At 39.1% G+C, this 9,287-nt stretch overlaps 1 long non-coding RNA gene across 1 annotated transcript; it reads right to left on the reverse strand.

Annotated features, from left to right (window-relative positions):
* Nucleotides 1-688: 688 nt before the first annotated feature.
* Nucleotides 689-8,605, reverse strand: LOC148216749 (uncharacterized). Its single transcript, XR_015794970.1, has 4 exons — nt 8,131-8,605; nt 4,401-4,626; nt 2,487-2,578; nt 689-929 (listed from the first exon to the last, which is right to left on the reverse strand). It is a non-coding gene; the product is annotated as an uncharacterized LOC148216749 (long non-coding RNA).
* Between the last annotated feature and the right edge of the window lie 682 nt (nt 8,606-9,287).

Below are 9,287 nucleotides of genomic sequence, written 5' to 3' on the forward strand. Positions count from 1 at the left end.
CCCTAAGACATACATGACAAAACTGGGAATGGTGTTTATGATTATTCTTGCAAACAAGCTCTTTAAGCATCAAACCCAAGTTTCCAGATTGGGAGTGAGGTGCCCGAACTGCATTCCTCTCTCTTCACATGCTGCTCTGCATGTACTCTTTCACACATACATCTTGTACTGATTCCTTTCTAGTTGCCTAATATAAATTAAAAGGAGGAAATCAGAAATCTGGTTTTGCTACTCAGCTGATATTGGCTAATGGAACTGGATTTCTTAGGTTCCTGTCATTGGTGGCAGGAAGAATCCAGAAATCCATTCTGGGCCAGCTACCTGGCCAAGTTAATTAATTGACCTTTGAGAAAATGAATGAGATTCCTGTGGTTCTTCAGCCTGTGCCTTTTTGGGTGGGTGGGAGATGGAGGAGGTAAGGATTATCAGAGGAGCTCTCTGTGCTATAGTTGCATACTCATGCTTGAAAAATATTATCTGTTTTTAGCCTGAATTATTCTTAACTGTTGATTTCAGTTAAGGAAATAAATGAGCGTGTGGAATATGTAAGTAGGGTCATACTGAAACAATGCTATTACAAGGATGCGAGCCCCTTCTGAACACTTCAGGAAGCCAGTGTTCTGGAAAGGGGTGTCTGCAGAATGATGCTGTTATGGTGAGATGGCTTATTTATATACCCACTTTTATTTGCAAATGTACAGACATGGTGTAAAATGAGCTTTCCCATTCCAACAGAGTTAGATTTCCATGGGAACCCAAAAGTGCCAGAGAATATGCATGGAGACAAAGTCAGCTCTGTGTCTTCTTCTCAGAGCCTGTTTGAGCACAAATTGTTTTGGCTTCAGGCAGAGACTTCATTTGCCCCTTCCCTTGATTAGAGGGGAAGAAAGATGAGTCAGCTTTCCCATCACTTATACCTTCTTGGACCACTGAAACAGAATAATCAGAGTATTATTTGTTGGGTCTTAGATGCATGCATAGATTATCTTAAAAATCATAGACTGAAAAAGCACAGATTGGAAGGCAGTAGTGGTATCATCTTGACCAATGCCAGCTCCTCGTTATAACAGTACAGCAAATATTCTGACACAAGGAAAGTATCATTTCCTTGTTGTTTCTTATTCTAGAGGTCTCAGATGGCCCACACAGTCAAATCCATACCCCTGGGGGGGAAAAAATCAACGCCCAGCAAGCATTATCTCATGCTCTTCCCATTATCTTCACTTGACTTCATAATTTGTATCTGCACAAGGTCAGAACCTAGCCTGTGTAAACAGGGGAAAGGCCTAACTCCCCCTTCCTACCTGCTGGGATCCGAGTAACATTCAGACCTTTTCCCAGAGGCTGCTGTTTGCACTCTAGTCCTCAGGCTCATGAGGCTTCAGGTAGCTCACCTACTTCCAGTCTCTTTCTATTCAGCGAGCACCAAACAGGTGGAACCCTGGAACCAGAGGCTCAAGAGCAGAGTGCAAGAAGAACATCCAATATCCCATCTACAGAACTTCCAGTTAAAAGGGTCAGAGAAGAGGTAATAGGAAACACCTTCCACTTGAGTTTCTTCTGGAATCTGCAGCCTGGATATGCACACTAAAAAGTACAAACATTATATAAAGTAGCTTCCTATATCTCTATCTGTGTCTGTCTCTATTTATCTAGAGATTTTTTTAAATCCCACCTTTCTTCTATTTTTATAAATAACTCAAGGCAGCGAACAGACCTAATACTCCTTCCTCCTCCTATTTCCCCCACAACAACTCCGTGAGGTGAGTTGGGCTGAGAGAGAGTGACTAGAACTCACCATCTCTTGCTTTCTAGCCTGGGGCTTTCACCACTGGACCAAAGTGGTCTTTTTAAGGTAGTCATTCTTAAGGTAGTCATAATAACTGGAGTTGTCAGTTTATAGACACTGCATTTCAAGGAGCAGAATAATCTTTGTTTCCAGTTTTTAAAATGCTGTGGAACTCTTTTAATGGAACGAGTGTTAAAAATTCAGCTTTCCAATTACCCTCAATCTTAAAGATACACCAATTTCATACTCTGAGTTCTACTGCATCTGCTATTCCAACAGCTACTCAGTAGTTCTGAGTAGACTTACACAGTATCTTATATGTGTTTCATCATGACTCCATCTCAAAAACTGTTCTGAATGCCTGCCTTTTAATTTCTTGAAATTGTGCTCTTTGAGGCAGACAATTGTTAGTGACATTTGCAGAAAGATGCCAGTTCTGAAATTTTACAGGAAAGGTTCACTTCACTACAAGCCTGAGATTCCATTTTCCTTTCCTTTCCTTTCCTTTCCTTTCCTTTCCTTTCCTTTCCTTTCCTTTCCTTTCCTTTCCTTTCCTTTCCTTTCCTTTCCTTTCCTTTCCTTTCCTTTCCTTTCCTTCCCTTCCCTTCCCTTCCCTTCCCTTCCCTTCCTTCTATTCATTGGCACAACTAGGTGGTTTTAAGAGCCAGAGCAAATATTTCTTTGGGCCTCCACTTACATCCAGTATGTTTCTTATTACTCATGAGACAGATTGGAGAGGAAGCTGAAAGGAAAAAGCGGAGTTTTCAGAACCGAATCAGAGAAAAGCCCCTAGATGTGGAGAAACAGAGAGTGAAGAGAGCCATAGAGAAGCAGAGACAACATTTCTATAAAAAAGCTGGAATTCCACATACCAGAATGAACAAAAATAATCTTTCAGGATATTGGCATTTTGTACTGAAGACTGAAACAACTGGAGAAAAGTTTACAAGAATGGTTGAGAAAACACAAAGATGCTGATATCACAAAGCCCAAAGCTATCTGAACACAAGGCTGAAGGTTATTAAACCTAATCACAAATCTGGCAGAAAGGAAGTGAAAAAAGACAGTGATGATGGATTTCTACTGGCAGCTTTATATTTGGGTTCAGGCTCCTAATGGTGCCAAGGGAAACAAATAATGAAATTGCTAACATGCATATGGGAGAGTGTGATTTGTAAAGCATTCCAGAAAGACATCGGTTTAAAAGGGCTAGGGTGGGAATTATTTTCCAGCTGTTATTGTTACTTAGCTGGGCATCCAAAAAACCTTGTGGTTTTCTGAGCCACCCTACCCTCATCTGTCTTTGGGACAAGGGAGTGAATTTCTGGACATCTGGCAGCCTGGACAAAGATTTCTAGAACATGCATAGAATATCAGACTGCTGTGAGCTCATTTCCTGACTGCAGCGTATTTTTCACGATGCTCTGGCTAATGTGGAACAGCCATGCAATCAACCAAATACGTTTTCCCCCAGCTACTTGATACCAGAGATGGGCGCATTTCTCAGGTTCAACTTCTCATTTTTTCATTGAACTTGAGGTTTTTTAAAGACAATCCATACAATGAGTCAGGATTTCGGTTTGCATTTTTTAGACATCCTTTCTTGTTTACCTAATGTACATAATTTTCACAAACCTTTATTCCTAATATAGTTCTGTACATTATTTTCCTAAACACATGCATTTTTGTACAACTTTTTCCTCTAATAAGCTTTAAGAAATTATTAATGAAGGCACTGCAAAATTCAGAGAACTGCAATTTAGTAAGTTTAATTTTCTGTATTGGTTGGGAATGGCAAAATTTAGATAAGTTCGCATTTAAGAGTGAATTAATAAAATGTCTTTCTCATCAGTATCTGGTATTAAACCAACACAGGCACTGTGTAGAACCAACATTTTCTGGAGAGTGCTAAATGTAGGAAGCTGATAACATGAATGCGTTTGTGGGAAGGATGCAATTTAAATAGAAGATTTCCTAATCTGTTGCTTAGTATCTTGGCTAATGTGCAGTTTATAAGCCATGAATTCTCATTTTATGAACAGCAGAGTATAGCAGAACACAACTAGTGAATTATATACCTAAATTTGTAATTATATAGATTATATTTAATTAAATATAAAGGTAAATTATATTTAATTTATAATTAAATCCTTCATAGAGAAGGTTTTATGGGTGGTCTTGACACTGTAACACTCATTCCTGGATTCCAACACATTTAAAAGGGTCTAGGTTGGGAAATATTGGCTGTGGCAGCAATTTGGATCAAAATTGGTCCACTGAATGTTTTAAACAAATAATTTTAAAAAGTGGTCCATTATGACCACTTAGATTGTAGCAGTTATCATAACTTGTCTGCAGTTGTGGTATAAAGCTGATGAAAAAACTTGGCTGTGCTGCTAGGTTTGATCTTGAAAACAAACAAGAATCATCCAGAATGGACAGTCAGCAGCTTTCAGGACATACCACAGATATCTGATAGAAGCCACTTACCCCGCGACCCCCATCACACACAATGATGTCATGACATGCATGACATCATTTTCTTCCCTTGGTTTCCCATGGATGCCCATGGGATAAAGCTTTCTCAATAAGCAGCTATTCAGGAGATTACCTTTTCACCCCTCACAGCTCAGTATATAGTTCCTGATTATACCCAGCATCTTTGATCATTCTCTCTTCCTTGTCTCATCTTCCTGTTGAACTTGATTTGGAAATTCCCATTAGTCTTCCTGTTCATTCATTCAGCATGGAGGGTCATCCAATGAAGTGAAGTGGCGGGAGTACTTCTCATACCAGATAGTTAACCTGCGACAAGCTCTCACAAGATGGTACCTAAACTGGGTGAATGTAAAAGGGAGAAAAGACAAATTAATGGATGGCAAGGTTAAGCTAAACCTTGAAGATCAGAACCAGTGTGCCTCTGAATGCCAGTTGCTGGGGTACATCATGGGAGTGGGTACCACATGATAGCCAGCCAGCAGGGCTGGACTATATATGGTCTGCATTATTAGAAGATAGGTTAGATGGGAAGAAGATGCAATTTGCAGCTGCAGCCAAATATATCTTAGCATGGTCACAGAGGCCTTAGAGGAGTCAATAACTTCTTGGAGGATAAGCCTATCAAGAGCTACCCAAATGGGTATACATTGTCTTCAGTATCAAAGTCTTAATACGAGTAGCTGAATATCAAGCTGAATGGGTGAGATCAACTGCAATTATGCCCTGTTGGTGGACTTCTTAGTTGCATCTCTTTGCAAAGAGAGAAATTTAGATGGCCTTTGGTCTGATCCAGCACAGCTCTTCTTCTGTTTCATAACATCCTGGTTATGCTAAAAACTGCAGAATGTAACATGGTGCAATCAATACCTGTGTCCAAACATGTTCTGAGTAACCATCAAGGCAGAAATAAGATGATCAATGGCAATTCTTCAGTGTGTGACAAACGAGAAGACAAACACCAAAGCACTCTGGGCTAATCACGGATTCAAATAGAAGACATGAGGAATACTTGCAAAAAGGACTGACAATCAGTTGAAATGGACCACAGGGACTAATTACATGGATTTCCACTGTATTGTCAAAATAGCAAAGCCAAAATTGTCATTCCCTATATAAAAGAACAAGCCTCAACTAAATATACAAACAAAAAAGAGGCAATTCTTTTTTTACACATACTTAAAAATGATTTTAAAAAAGATAGTTTTGCTGTCACAATCTTGACAGCAAATTTAATTCCAAATATTGACATGCTTTCCTCCTAAGATGTACATAAACACATCTGATAAACCACCCGGAAAACTTATTGGGTAGATTAAAAATAATGTAAAATAGTATTGTGAAGAAGACTTTCCTTCTTGTTTTAGCATGCATGTATCATTTTAGCTGATCTATTGTGAGGAATGAACGGTTTGTCAAAAGAAGCAAAAAAAGCTGTGAATAATGCATCTGCCCACTTGGCAATATAGAAATGAGAGTTGGCTATGCCAGGAGAAATAAAAAAATAAAATGAATGCTTTGAGAATGGAGTATCTTGTGTGGTAAAACAAGAGGAATTAGGGCCAAGAATGAATGGATGCTGAATGAATGTAGTTTGAATGCAAAAGTGTGTGGACTGTTCAAAAGAAGCATAGTGAGATGGTTTATCATATGGAGAGGATGAATCGCACAACAAATATATGCAGGAAGAGTGAATGAGTCAAAAGAAAGGTGATAGATTGAGAAAGTCCTGGTTGGATGCAGCTGATGAAATCCTCAAAAAGAAAGTTGAGCAGTTTAAAGAACAAATGATAATGTATGGACAGGATGGAAGCTAGGATAGTTTACAAAGATAGAAAGGTGTGGAAAGATATCATGAATTGTTGGGTATAAACAAGACTGGGTTATGTTTCTTTCTCCTTTTCTTATCTTGTCTTCATTCCTTCAGTTTATGATTTCTTACTCACTTTCAGCAGTTTGTTTAAAATTCCTTTCCCCAGAAAGAATAATATAATGAGCATTTATACATACATGGATAGCGGCGATAAGTGCACCATTGGACCAGGTCAGAGACAAATCATCATGGAGAAAATCTATTTCTGTAGCTGCTAAGAGTCAGTACTGACTTGATGGCACATAATCAATCAATATATATGTATGAGCAAGGAAAGTATTTATGGAGCCATCATTACCAAACTGTACTCCCAGGCAAATAAGACAACAAGCGTTGCTTTCATTGTGAAACCAGCATGTCTGTCTAGTTGAGGACATAGAACTCTCACTCTCATATTTATTTTACAATGAGATAGAAAGCTGGTGAATATAAATAGCAAAATAAAAATTAGTACTTTGACATAGGCTAATTGTTTGCAGAATCTACACACAGACCTCTTAAAAATTGTTTAGATTTTTGCTGAACTTTACTGTTGAACTTTCGGCAGCCTATTTCAGCTCAGACTGGTAACTGTACAGCTTTGGAACATGAAGAATGAGTCCCTGAGCTTTTCTTTTACCTCCCCATTTCTTTTTCTTTCTGTGCCATTTCCTTTAGTTTGGGGTTATAGGCCTGACAGCACATTTTTAGAATTAATCTTTGAGCTCCTCTGACTCCTTTCTGGGTAAAGAGCAGGGTATAAATGCTTCAAATAAAGATACATATGCTTTGTTCGTGGCATTTCAAAGGTTCACAATATCACAGATGCACATTGGGTAGCACCACAGTAGAAATTGCCAAGATGTGCCCCTACCTCTGGCAGAATCCTATACAAAGCACATCCCAAGAGCTTTTATAAACTCTGCAGTGTCCTGAGCCAACTGCAAAGATCCTGAAGGTGAGAAATCCATTTTTTACCAGGTAAGAAAAGACTTACCATTAACCAAGAAACCAAGAAAGGACAGGCTACTTTGCAACCTCTCAAAGTGCAGGAGGTACAGAATAATCCCAGCTCTGCTGAGCCATACGACTAATTCCTTATGGCTTCAGGTGAGTCAATTGTTGTACCCTTCTGATACAATAGCTTGGGTTGAATTTAAAGGACTGTGCTATAATTGTTATCACAGAATTGCAAGCCACAGCTGTTCTCCAGAGATTAGCATACACATTTGGATAATGTGATAAAAGGCCAAACCTAAATAGAATTTATATAACACTTCTCAGGGGCTCCTGTCTTTCTAGCAGAATTAAGGAGCAGTCTTGTTTCGCTCTTTGTAAGAAAGGGCGAAGAACAATGGGAGCCCCACTTCTTTAACCTGGAGGGAGAGCTGATGGTAAGAACTGGTCTTCATCTATCTGGTAAACAAGGAGCAGACTCTTGGCTGAAGGAACTATTTAAAGTTTAAAACCAATGGCAGGCAAGAGCACGCATGTGATCAGAAGAAAATAGGCATTCAAAGTTGATGAGATGGAGGAAGAACACAAGAGGGAAGAAAAACAGCAGGAAAAATACTAAAGTCACGCCCGTTGCTTATTAGGAACATTTCAGAGGGATTCCACCATTAAGTGAGATTTCTATTTACGGTAGCTTATTTGAGAAAAATCTTCCTTTAATTTTCAGGCTGATACCCATGACTGCCCTAACTGTGAAATCTGGAATTGATTTCTTAATTGAATTTATACCCAACCATTCTGTTTATGCCATCCCTTGTAAGTTGTATGTTGGCTTATACCAATAAAAATATAGAATATTAAACATAACATTGATTGATTATGTGTCATCAAGTAGTTTTCAACTCCTAGCAACCACATAGGTAGATACAGTTTCTCTGTAACAACATTAATGCAATTAAAATAAAACCAATAATTCAAATCAATCATTAAAATAATTAACAGGTAAAAGTTGAGCAAAATACTGTAGGTATGTTTTTACCATCTTCCTAAGTAAGGGGAGAGTGAGAGCCAAACCCAGCTTCTTAGGGAGCATCCTTCATAGCCTGGAACCCACACAGGAGAAGGCCCTTTCTTGTGTACTTGAGAATGGAGCTTCTGGCAGGGGGAACATCTTCAGAAGGGCCTCTTCTGAAGTTCTAAGTAAGCAGCAGATTCATTGTGGGAGAGATTTACAGAAGAAAAAAAAGAAAGTAAGCAGAAGAGTGACTGTTTCTCTAAAATTGGCTTCTAAACAGGGAGTCACTGTTATTACCTGACACACAATCAGTATCTAAAATATACTGCAAAGGAAGGGGAAAAAAGATGGAACTTGGGCAATCATGCACTGGGGTTGGGGGGAGGCAAGGAAGAACCACTTTCCTTTGGACAACTGAAAAGCAGATGCAATCAGTGAGGGCTTCTGAAGACCTTTGGAGTGATCCAGACAAGCTGGAAAGCATGCAATTAAAAGTGAGTGTAGCAAAGTCTCTCTACTTAATTATACAGTAAAAAGTTTAGAATTAACTAACCTGTGGATGTAACTGATGTGACTGTAATCAGTCATCCTTTAAAGTGCTCTGGGAAAAAAAGAGTTTTTAAAAAAGGAAACAAGAATTCTCGACAGCAAAGCTAACTTGCCAAAGCTAGAGTCAAGAGAAAAAGAGGAGGGTCAACATGATTCCAAGGCCAATCAGGCGGAGCACACCTTCATGCCTCTTTCTTCTTGATGCAGCCCCAGATGCCTTTTCTGAGAGTGTTCGCAATCTTACTGGGTGACTTCCAAGGATATATTTCAATTACTATTCTGTTGGAAATGTCTTCTGCATTTTCTTAGCCATTCTTCAGTTGGAAGGAAAAAAGAATTTTCTCTCCAAGCAATGAAATGATTAGGAGTGGGATATAAATTCTTGCACTTTCATGGTTGTGAATCTTTTGTTGAATGAACATCTCTAGGGGTGTCTGGCAAGGAGGGAGTGAAAAAAATACAAGATGGCAGCCACGGCCATGTGATCAAACTCCCACCCCCTTTTTGTGTGTGTTGTACAATCCATATAAAAACAAGGTGGGCCTCAATCACTTGGTTGTAGCCTCTATCTGGATGTTTTTTGAGCCCCCGTGGAAGTCCCTGAAATCCCTCTGATATTCTGCTGCCTTCCT

The sequence above is a fragment of the Python bivittatus genome, unplaced genomic scaffold (genome assembly GCF_059951505.1).
Source record: "Python bivittatus isolate LINGU-HERP-01145 unplaced genomic scaffold, Pbiv_v1 ctg000080_np1212, whole genome shotgun sequence".
NCBI classification, from domain to species: domain Eukaryota; kingdom Metazoa; phylum Chordata; class Lepidosauria; order Squamata; family Pythonidae; genus Python; species Python bivittatus.